The following is a 12,679-nucleotide window of genomic DNA, read 5'->3' on the forward strand; positions in this document are numbered from 1 at the left end:
TTTTTAAAGTAAATTTTATTAGTTTAAATATAGAAATATAGATTAATTGAGCATTGCAGAATTTATGACTTTTGAAGCAAATTTCATTATTTATTGTGATAACATGTGATATACCATAGTGTAATCATTTTTTTTTTTTAATGTGGAAATGTAAATTAATTAAGCATTACAGAGTTTTTGATTTTTGGGGAATTGTAAGTTTTATTACTTATTGTGGTGAAATGTAAATTCTTTTAAATGTAGAAATATAAATTAATTAAGCATTACAACAGAGTTTTTGATTTTCGAATTCTAAAAAAAAATAGATCATTTTATAAAAGAAAAAGTAATGCAGTATTAATGATCACAGTTCATGAAATAATCACATAATTAATCTGAACTATCGGTTAAATTATTAAGACGAAAGGGTTATTTAATTTGTGAAAGAGGATGAAGTAACAGATTTTACTTTTTTTTTTTAAATGAAAATATATTCCTACTTAAGTATATTATGTAACATAATCGAGGAAGATTTTAATCATTTACGAGATACTATCACGGATATGGGTAAGAGATTAGCAAGAGTGAATTTTCCCGATTATTCATTCTTTCATTATACTATTACGTCAACTGGAAATCGAATATTCAGAAAGCAACGACGTGCGACAACTTTCGCATTTATAAATCGGCTCGTGTCAACTAAAACCGTGTTACCATTTTCGCTATGTAAATTTCAGAAATCTAGCACGCTGCAACTGCTATTCACTATTTAAAGACATATTTTACTCGTTCAATCCCCCATGATTTATCACTATTTGCGTCAATAATATGTAACAAGCATATTGCTCGAATCGTTATTTCAACAATACCGTCACACATCCAAACCAGCTGTTATTTGATCATTACCCACAAATCATCATTCAATGAAAATTTCCATCACCCAATATTCCCCTCTAAATCACAAAGAAAAAAGAAAATAACTATTTATTCGAAAACAAGTATCCCCGAATAAAAATATTCCTCAAACCCTTAACATTCGTTTCAAACGGACGAAAAATCCCGCCAAAACCGCCTCACGCATCGATCTTCGCGCCGTCGCGCACCCCGGAACAATCGCTCCTGCGATCTAAAACCATTTCGCGCTTTGTTCTTAACGATAATACGGAACGAACCAGTGTTCCCTTTCTAATGGACCACCCAGTACACACACTGCAACCGGTCGTGCTTCATAAACACAAGCGATCCTCCATTCTTTAGAAACGGAAAGGGTCCCCCGTGTTCAATGCTACGCCCCTGGCTGAATGCCCCCCACCTATTGGCTAGGGGGCCGCGCGCGCGCTGCTAAAAGTGCGTCAGACGGGTTTCTTGCTCTGTCCGTTGCGAACGCGCTTTTAGCTTGGCACGTCTAGGGCTCTCTGCGTGTCGTGTATACACGTAGCGAAAACACTGTTTCGACAAAGAGACACGCGTTCCTATTGGAAATGCATACAGAAGAGAACCGCGCGGTTATCTCTTGGCCTAAGACCTTTTTCTACGGCGAGCCGATATATCGATCGGATATACCGGTAAGCCGGTATATTCCACATTTTTTTCCCTTTCTTTCTTTTTACGTCTACCGGGGATTTTCGCGCAATAACGCTGCGTACACGTTACGCGATACTCGCGCGTAATATTGACCCATGCTCCACTTTTTTTTCGCAACGGTTACACGAGCCTTTTAGGCGGGTATTTTTGCGTCAAATCGATCCGCAATTTTTCGTACCGTGGCGTCTAACGGAATGGGGAAATTTATGGTGAAATTAACGAGTGGTATTTACCAGTAGGATGTTTTCGTGTGATACGATGAATGAAAAAGTTTAGTCAACTTGGTAAAGCCCGCGAGATTTGATTTGTTGAATCGGGGATTCGGATTTATTTGCATTTCTTTGGCTCGATGATTTTGCTTATCTGAGTGTTCCTTTTTTTATTATCTCGGCTATGTTCGATTATGGGAATAAATAATAAATGTGTGTTATTAAGAGAGAATTCGTTAATTGTATCTATTGATATAAATATTGTATCTGTTGAAGCAAAAAGTCTATGTTTAGAGTGTGTATCATTTGAGGTTATATAGATCTGGAATTAAAAAGATTGGAAAAATGTGTTGGTAAAACTTGCGAAATATGTACTAACTTTGATAATACAAAATATTGTTGTTGTTACTATCATGAAATATACAATGTTGTAAAAACAAGTTATTTGGTTCAAGGAGATAAATATTATCGTTATAAAAAAGTTTACTCAAGGATACTGTTGTTTGCAAATTCAAGAAAATACAGATCGTTTTCGTTGCATTTTATAACTACTGTAAATATTTACCGAAAATACATAATTACCAGAAATGTTTAATTTTTTCGAATTACATTAAAATAAATAGATCGTTCTATTAAATATTGAAATATCTTATTAAACAATATCGACATTTCTATTTTTTAAACAGAGAGTAGTATTTTACAAAAATATTTCTGTATTTATTGTTCTATTAATTTTATCTTTTGAGCGTTTCCTCGAAACATTTTACAGTCGTGACTTTTTATAGCAACATATACTGTACGGTTTTACGTGAAATTTACTGTATATATATTCATTCCTCATATCACCACGAACACTAAATCTCTGAGCAACGATTCGAACAAACAGTGATAATGTAATATTGATGTGTCGAACCGTACGACTTTTTTCAATTCACTGAATTTTCCGTGTCGTTGACAGATGGCACTGATGTCACTAGGTTGATAAAAACATGCGACAGCGTGGATCAAAGACGCGTATTTTTGCTCGTTAGGTCGTGACGACGAAGGATTGCACGAGTAAGCTTCTGTTAGATCACGAAAGTGGATCATACGATCTTTATCGATCATCAATAACGCTATATGCCTATCTTTACGTGTATCTAATGGCGAGCGATAATATCGCAAAGTGCGCGCGTTTATCGAAATTAATATTCAAATCGAAATATTTTTAATTAACGTTCACACTGACAATCTATCGACCGAGAATTCAGAACGTGAAGGAAATTTCGAAGCATTTTTCGAAAAATCTGTAAATGCAAAAATTATTTTTTAATTAAAAAAAAAGAGAAAGGTTGCTGAACTATTTGATTTATAAAATGAAAACCTCGAAAACACTGGAATTTCCAATCAACTTTTACGGAATGTTCTTTAATCAAATATTCAAAGCTAACTTTTCAACAAACACCGCTTGAAACATAGTAAAATAAAAATAAATATCAATTCAATACAATCATCGTCAGTTTACAATTTCATCAAATTAATTTCCACCAGACGTAAGGCAGAAAAAAGAGTGTATCGAAAAAAAACCAAAATATTACCGACGAAAGTAAATAAATACACGATTTGTATTATCCGCGACACACGAACCAAACGGGCCAAGTACTCGTGTCATAAATATCGTGTCTCGTACTTCACTGACCTGCCAAGCGTTTCAATACGAAGGAGGCTTGATTAATGAAAATACATCCGCGGTCCAACTTTCATCCAACGCATTCGTATTCACCGAAAATACACGCAGCGGTGTGTGGCGTCGGAGTTATACCAATAGGCTGTGCCTAACGCGAGATACGACGCTAATTACCGGGACAACGACGCATCGCGAGATATCTGAATCACAAATTGAAAAGCTCTGTTAACGCTAACGCACTATATTTAGCCTTCCCTGTCTTTCTAATTGGCCACGCGTCTATACACTGGGCGACTGTGACCGTTTCGCTCTGCTGCTGTCCGCAATGCAATTGGACTGTGGAATTTAGTGCAATCTGCGTTCCGTTAGACGCGCGTGCGCAGTCTGCGTGTGTGCGCACTTAACGAACGCGGAATGGTCCAATCGTTTGAAACCGGCGAACCGGCGAGAGCGCGCGATCCTTGCACACGTTGGGGCTCTCTTCCCGCTTTGCCCGTAAAAGCGTCGTTTTTCCAATGTAACGCGCGCGCCGGTCGTTGCACCAGACATTGCGTAACGTTCACGGAATCACACGATCCATCCGTAATCCACGCGCGGATCCGGTGCACGGAATCGCCACGATTTGTCAATCTACGTGTTTCTCCCTTACCCGCGCCGCTCCTGTGTATAGGAACGTTCGAAACGATTGTAACGGATGTGATACGCGATACGTGGAATTTCAAGTGTGCTCTTGTTCCTGGTTTCTTGTTTGATCGCCGTTTAACGTTTGTGATTTATGTTTGAAATGTTTGAATCTGTTAGCAGCTTACAACGAGAGAAGAAACGAGTCTCGTGTTGTTAGCTTATCAACGATTCCCGCAAAATTCCCTCGTTCAACGATAGTTCATTCGCACCACAAACAAACCGTACCGGGGAGAGAGGGGGCTTTATATAACACCCAAACCGGCTTTTCCATAAATGCAACGCCCAACAAGTTTCACGACGAGATAGTTCTATTCCGCTTTGCTAGCGATTCATACGTTATCAGTTTACAAGACAAACGAAAATTATTAAAAAGAAAGAAAGGGGAACTGCTCGTTTAGGATTCAATTTTAAACTAGGTGTACTATACGTGTCTACGTATTATCTCTTTTGTGAGCTTTCATATTACCCTTTCCTACGCGTCGTAATTTAACACGGTTAATTGTGATGTAGTCGAATACGATTCGAGGGTGAACGTATACAGCGCGGTAAACAATTACGACGAGAAATTCGATCGGGGATTGTACGGAAAACGTGTTCAAGTTGTAACGTATAAACATTCAGTTTCTCTAATGGAAGATCATATTTAAAGGCGCGTATGTATATCAGTCGGTGTTCTTCACTTTCGGGAGCAAAACCATGGAGCGAAAAGCAACATTGTTTCGTAGAGACAGTAGCACGCGGTGGTTATATATGTGGTGCGCATCGAGTGCGTGGAAAAAGGTACGCAGATACAAGTCGACGACCAGAAGCGGTACAGTCGCGAGAGAAAACCAATCACGAGGCTAGGACTGTCTGTCTCTCTTACACGCTCGCACACACACATACACACACAGAGCCATTCATCTCTACTATCTCGCTCTGTCTCTCTCCTTCTCTCCCTCTTTCGTTAATATCCGGAGTAGGGGGGAAAAGAACCGATCGTTCGATTTGCCAGCACCAGCTTCCTATCTTCCTCGCTGTCCGCCTTTATATTCCGTGTCCGTTTAAATTACGCAGCCGACGCGTATTACCGTCGCGCGACGAAATACGAGAAGAGATACAACGTGAGATACACGCGCGACCAACGAAAACACTGCATTCACACTGCCACTGGTTCCGCGCCTCGCTCAGCCGATAAGGACAGCCAAGAACGCACCATTATTTTCGTATCTACGTAGCACACGTTGTTCGCGCGCACCACGAAGGAAAAGGGAGAGAGCGAGTCGTGTGTTCGGGTCTCCGTTTCCTTACGAACTTCTCCGATCGCGACTCTTTCGAACCACGAAACGACATTGACGCGGCGTCATACCACGCTGCCTCTCTGCAAATCGCCTACTTCCCGGCGGCACACCGTACTTTTTTCCCCTTTTCTACTCTCGTGCACACTTTGCGTACGATTTCGCGGCACACGCGATTAACCGAGACGGAAAACGACGATCGTGATTATTCACGAAACACTGGCCGCCCGCGTCTAACACGTAATTCTCTAGAATAATTCCGAGGGAACGAACCGACGATAATAACGCCGGCGCGGCGTGTGCGCTATGGTGGCGCACCGTAGTCCCCGTTCCTCGTTGCGAGGCGTCCCAAAGGAACGAGGATCGCATTTTAATGGGGCGCGGCCGTATGAGAAAATTCTTAATTACCTAAATGCACTCCTTAATCATCGGGGATAGGTCTGCTTCGCCTCACCGTGACGCACACTACACTCGATGCTCGGAAACGGGGGAAAGGAAGAAAAACACTACACTCTACGCGACACTGGAAAACTGCACCACCTCGGCGGAACGCGAACGAATCTGCCTCGTTCTCTCTCACGTCCGGTCTCGCTCTATTCCGTCGATGCGCGGCGCTGTGCGCGCCGCTGCTGCGTGTTCGCCGCGCAACACCAGCGACGCGTCACGGCGTCGTTGAACATCACGCGCAACAGCGGCACGTCATTGGCTGACCAATCGCGCTTTAGCTTTACCGCTGCCCATTACACCGCGCGGTAAATTCGAATCACTTTTCTTCGAGTAGATTACGTATTGAATACAATTGCACGAAATTATGATGGATTACGACAACTATGTGTGGTATTAAATCGTTCCATTTGAATTACCAGTTAGTTCGTTCGTTTGCATTCGGAATAATTAAATCGCCCTACATTTCGCGGTAGATTAATGCGCTAGATTGGGAAATTTATTTACATTCCTGAAGTATGAAAGGAAAATTACTGTTAATGGTATTAGGTAGATTGTGATAAACGAGAAAATATTAACAAAGAGAAATGATTAGAAAAGTTCACATAGATATTTAAAAAAAAAGAACAATTTGTCCCATTTTGAAGAAAAGATGCATTTTGTCCATTTCAAAAGCTATCACTGTGAAACGTGTGGGCCACGTCGTCAGCAACTTCGTTAAACCGAAAACAATAATCGATGGTAATTAAGTTGGCGTGCGTTGGACACTATTTGCGATACTCCTTCGCGTGAAAAATGAATCGTCTCGCCTTCCGTATATCCCCTGTGTCGATTTAACATAATATAACGTGTTCAAATAAACATATGAGCATGCAACAGCCGATTTCGTTCTGTTTGCGTAGCATTTGTCAATACTGTCTGACTATTTTAAAATTCCACCTAGACGGGCGTTAATTTTGCCCGTGTAACCTCGAACGTTCGAATTTACCTGGTTTAAAATCTGTGTCCCTATCGAAAATCAACGTCTACGATATAATCGACGTGAATCAAAGCCTCCAATGACCATTCTGAATTACGCCTATGGCAATCATCCAACGAAAATCCCCCTTTCGTCGAATTATCACATGTCACTCTGAATAATAACAAATCGATCGATATATAATGAGAAGTACTTATATTAAGTTTATTTTATTATTTATTTATATATGAAATTTGTTTTCCTCCCACGGTCACCCATCTTTGCGAGGACTGCAAACTTTGGTGCTGCACATCGAAGGCCACCGAAGACTCCGTGCTACCAACCTACCCAAGGACGTCCTTGTTGACAATTTATCGATATATGATAGTTGCTTATCCGGATTTAGCCATTCCAAACTTTCTCTCTTTCTTTCGTTCGTCGAAAGTGAACGTCATTGGATTTCGGCGTTGATAATGAAAGGTGTGAACACGTGGTCGTTCAGGAAGACGAATGGTCGAAGATGAATGAGAAATCTTGACCTCGTACGTCGAAACCAACCGTGACGTCGTATTTCATGCTACACTTTTTTGTTTTGCTCGGTCAGAGAGGTGGAAGTTTGTAGCGGGTTTGAAATTAGCTATTTCTGGACCTGATCGCTGAATCAATTTAAATATTTCAGATTGTACTTTGTTTTCCTTTTTTCGGCGATCGTTCTGAGGAAACGAAACGGGTGTTGAAAGTTGGGGAATTGCTGACGAGTTAGTCATTAGGCTTGGAGAACAGGCGAACCTGTTAACATGAGGAATTACACAGATCTTGTTTTAAATTGTTGAAAGTTATCAAGACGATTATTGTCGAAATAAAGAAATATTTTTATTTTCCGTTAATTATTACAATTTCGAAGTACTGTTATTATTAACAAAAGTGAAACGAAGTAGTTTACTTTTAATTATCAGCAACGAATATATTTTTCAAATTTAATCAAAAATTTAGGACTCGTTTGTGCGTTGTTTAAAATAATTATAGCATTGGTTTATGCAGTAATTCGAAAATTTCAATACACCATAGAAATTCAGCGTTCACTGAAATATATTAGCACGCCAAGTGCACCACTCGTTTAATTCAAACATTCTTAAACTTATCAGAACTTTCCTAATTTAAGCTATTATTCGAAAGATACAACTCGACACAATTTTCAGACGATATCCGTATTAATATAATTAAAACTTTCCTATTTCCATTCCCTGCGTATCTCAAAGTAACCCTTACATTGGACGTCTCGGAAAATCCATAATTCCCCTCGTAACTCGAAAACCTACGCACCTCTTGTTGCAAATTAACTTAAATAATATTACCTAAATAATTTCACGTAAACAATTCGTCTGAAATTTTGAAAAATCGCTCCACAATCGTCCGAAAAAATAGAAGGGAACAAATAATATTACCTAAATAACGTTTTATCTCAAACTTTTAACGAACACCATGCACTCCGCAATTTTTAAAAATCGCTGTACAATTTCACCAAAAAATGGGACGAAACAACAGCTTCCAAATTAACTCCAGCCAGCTGATACGAGCTACGAAAACTGAATCGTACCTTATTTCAAATTTTTAACTATGCACTGTATCATTTTTAAAAATCGTTCTACAATAGTCCAAAAAATAGGACGAAATAAATAATACTTTATCTCAGACTTTTAACGAATACAATGCACTTTCTAATTTATAGAAAACACTGCAATCGTCTCAAAAAATAGGACGAAAATTAACACCCAAATTAACACTAACCAGCTGACACAAACCTACAAAAATTAAATCATGTCCCATTTCAAATTTTCAACTGTGCACTGTGTAATTCTAAAAAATCACTCTAAAATAGTCGAAAAAATAGGCCGAAACAACAGAGCCCCAAAATTAACGCTAACCAGCTGACACAAGCCTAAAAAAAAAAAACTGAATCGTGCCTTAAAAGATCAAGCGTCGCGTTTCCATTGAACTCGCTTCGCTTGAGAGCGGATGAGCGTGTTTTCCGTGAGCAAGCACAATGTCAATGGAAATTAACTCGTGCACCGAACAATTCCTCGCGATTCACAATGCACGTGTCACGCGTCGCAAGTCGGACGCGGAGTTGCGCGTTGTATTGCGTTTCAGCGATTAAGAGGGACCTATTCTCTCTTCATCTTTCTCTCCCTCTCTCTCCCCCACGGTGTATGTCTGTTGTTGCTGTTGCTTTTACGAGCAAGTAATAGAGCACAAGAGAATGGCCGTTTATACGTCAAGTTTACAGGATATAATGGGAAGGGCTACTGGCGACAAATCGATAAGCTGTAGAACAATAACAACGCGCGGGGGCTGCGAGAGAGAGTTTGCGACCCTTATCCTCCTCGGTGGTTCTCTCTGTTCGGGGAAGGACCAATCGTCCCTGGTAAACACTTTCCACGATTTGCCGAGTAAATTTTCTTCTCCTCCACGCCGGGCGACCACCGTTTATACTCGACGAGAGAGCGTCGATCGACCCTCGATCGCGCCGGGGTAAATTGTCGGTGAACGGATAAAATAATAAGTCCGATTGCGGAACTGAAGCTTCGTGAAACGATTGTTATTGTTACGGGAGGAACGAAGTGGCTTGTGCACCGGAGGATTATGGTATTTTATGGAAGTTTCGTGGATTTCATTTTTAACTCTTGGAGATGGTTCGAGGGTTTGGATGTTTCGCGGCTGTCTCTGGGTGGTTCACTCGTGTTTTTCAACGGCGAAGTTGTTTTCTTTTTTTAAGAACAGAGATAAATAAAAGAACTGAAGTGAAATAGAAATGAAATATGAAATGTTTGGGGATGGTTTGATGGTTGGTAAGTTTCGTGGTTGTCTTTGAGTGGTTCATTCGCATTTGCCAACTTTAAAGATTTATTTTTTGAGAATATAAATAAACGCGAGAATGTAAGTGAAATGGAAATAAAGCATAAATGAACAGGCAAAATGTAAACGGTTTATAAGCACCAAAGACAACGCGAATTCTTATCAAAAGTTCCCTTGCAAATCGGTGCACATAATGCCCTCCTCCATTTTATTAACTTAAATTCTCTCCATGCAAAAACACATAGATTTTATCGGAGCCATTGCACAGTGAAATTGAAGACTTCGCTGCAGAAAGCAGCGATTTCGCTATTTTTGTTAACATCTAAATTTCGAGTTAATTGTGTTAATTTTGAAGATTCACCCTGCAATAGAGAAAATCTATTTTTCTTAATATCTAAATTTCAAGTTAATTGAGTTAATTTTGATAATTCACGCTGCTATAGAGAAAATTTATCCTTGCTAATATGTAAATTTCAAGTTAATTGTGTTAATTTCGAAAACCCACCCTGCCATAGAGAAAATCTATTTGTCTTAATATCTAAATGTCAACATAACCGTGTCAATTTCGAAAATTCACTCTGTCACAGAGGAAATCTATTCTCCTTAACGAGTTAACACAATTTCCATTACTCCCCCAAAGTCTAAAATTATTTCCACAGTCCACACACCCACTCACACAAAGACGTCATAGCGAAACAAAGACCACTCTCACCTTTCAAAAACTCCAACACGATCCCTTCTGACATACCGTGTGCAATATTATAGAGTGGAGAGGAGAATAACATACTCGTGGAAGAGTATGTTACCCGGTCCTCCGAATAATTTAGTCAACCCGCATATTTCACCGCTTCTTTCTCCCAAGTTTGACAGAGAGTGTCACACATATACGTATACATCTCTCCTACCTTGGTACTTGGTGTGGCCCCATAATTTTCCACGTACGGCGCAACTGTTCAACTATAAACGCGGCCGGTCAGAGGCTATTCGCGTTGGAAAACGCGTGATTAATTAAACCGTTAACACTTTCCACGTTCCAGCAACGACGATGTTCCGATGGTCGAAACTGAGGGGTTGCCGGTCATTTTGTTCGTTGCAAATAGGGTCAGGAGATGTTGTTTGCAGAACATATCCTTACATGTAGCCAACGACTTCCCTTCCCGGTACACTCGCCTGAAAGGCCATTATGACGACAATAGCTTGCCATGGGTAATAGCGCGACCAGGAATTTAATTATCATTTTAGGCGGTGCGGAAAGCAATTATCGGAAATTCAGTTTGCAATGGCCAATGGAACCACTGCTCGGAGAACTAAACGGCAACCATCGCACTACTTCTGTACTACTCGCGTGCAAAAGAGCAAGCTCATTAGGAAGTACTTTTTCTCAGCCACGACGAATATACTGCCGTTTTAAGCTGGCGTCCATAACTGGGAGAGCCGGTGTTCCTGGTTCAACTGAACGCGTGCTGGTAGGTGTACGAATGCCTGAATGAAATGTTCCGTGGAGGAACACGTCCGCGGTTCTTGTTGCACGGTGTTTTTTGGAGGTTTTTTTTCTGAGTTAGGGTGATTTGGGAGGGTTAGATTGTGATTTTGAATATCTGAGTAAGTGTTTAGGCGAGTGTTTAGGGTAGAGGGATAGACGTGTGAGTGAAGAGTGTTTTGGGAAGGGTAGATTGTAATTTTAAATATCTGAGTAAGTGTTTAGGCGAGTGTTTAGGCTATAGACAGAGAGACGTGTGAGTGAAGAGTGTTTTGGGAGTGATAGATTGTCATTTTAAATATCTGAGTAAGTATTTAGGCGAGTGTTTAGGGTAGAGAGATAGACGTGCGAGTGAAGAGTGTTTTTAGGATTTTTCGTGCGAATGTTTAGCCTAGAACGATAGCTGAGTGAACGAAGGAACTTTGAGCTGGAGAGATACAGTGAAGGAAAAGTGTTTGGAACGAGAGTTCAGTGATTATTATTTGAGCCACTCAGAAGTCAAAATGATTAACTCCACTTTTTAATATTCTTCAAATTTTGATATCAAAGCACATGTTTGGTGCTTAATTTTTCATAAATAAAAGAAATTTACTAAATTTTATTTTGTGGAGTTAGTCACTTTGGCTTCTGAGTGTCTCATTTAGCGATTATTCCTGGATAATATTGATGATAAAAATGTAAGTGTAATAAAACAATATTTATCGAGAAAGAAACATTTCTTTTTCTATTACTTTTAAACTATCCTTTCATTTAAGATAATTTTACCAAGACCACTGAGATGAGACACTTTCTTCCACGTAAAAGTGAAGAATAATTTTGCAAATTGTTAAGGATTTTAATATGTTTAAGAAACTTCAGGAGTAGTTAATTAACGATAATTGGCAATAAAAATGTCCACGAATGTTTCTCTGTTTTTCTCGTTAAAAAAGTAGAAGAGCTCGTTAAGAAGTACTTTCGTTAACGAGTGTAGAATACGTATTTCAGACTTACATATTATATGTTAATATCTATCGACGGAGAATTATACATGACCATCGAGGATAATGGCTTGTATATAGTTATTAAAAATTATGTAGCATTTTATTTACATTTATCCAGTGAAATAATGATACACCTGTTACTGCAGGTAATACGACCACTTGGAATAATTATTACAATTTCCATATGACAGTTAAAAATTTACAATAATAATTCAATACTGTGAATTAAATTTCCTAAGGAAACTAAGTCTTTCTAATAAGAAGCCTTTAAACCTATTTCAAATATCAATGTCTGAAGAAATTTCAAATAATCAATTCAAAAATCCTTCAAAGAGCCCTCCGTCGGGCGCACCTGATCTCTCAGACACAACCATAATTCATCTATGTACGTATATAGACGCGATACGTTGCGCAATGAATGTGCAAATGTGCTCATGTTCTTCTATTATTCCTATGGTTGGTTACTTTCCACTTGGTAAAAGACCTCTTGAAGGCCGATCTCTAAGATCCAGCGCGCCCGATGGAGTTTCAGAAATGGGTGCGCCCGACGGAAGGTTAATAA

The 12,679-nt window shown here is 39.5% G+C and overlaps 1 protein-coding gene across 4 annotated transcripts in view; it reads right to left on the reverse strand.

Annotated features, from left to right (window-relative positions):
• Positions 1-12,679, reverse strand: part of LOC108577664 (poly(rC)-binding protein 3) — a 181,617-nt gene that overhangs the window by 79,923 nt on the left and 89,015 nt on the right. For 3 of the 4 annotated variants that reach the window (XM_017940854.1, XM_017940853.1, XM_017940851.1), the window contains exon 1: positions 5,808-5,974. The exons of the other annotated variant lie outside the window; for it this stretch is intronic. The gene's annotated coding sequence lies outside the window, so the exon portion shown is untranslated. Of the gene's footprint in view, positions 1-5,807; positions 5,975-12,679 lie in introns of those variants that run through there. 4 annotated transcript variants of the gene reach the window in all.

Source organism: Habropoda laboriosa, unplaced genomic scaffold (genome assembly GCF_001263275.1).
Source record: "Habropoda laboriosa isolate 0110345459 unplaced genomic scaffold, ASM126327v1 scaffold718, whole genome shotgun sequence".
NCBI classification, from domain to species: Eukaryota; Metazoa; Arthropoda; class Insecta; order Hymenoptera; family Apidae; genus Habropoda; species Habropoda laboriosa.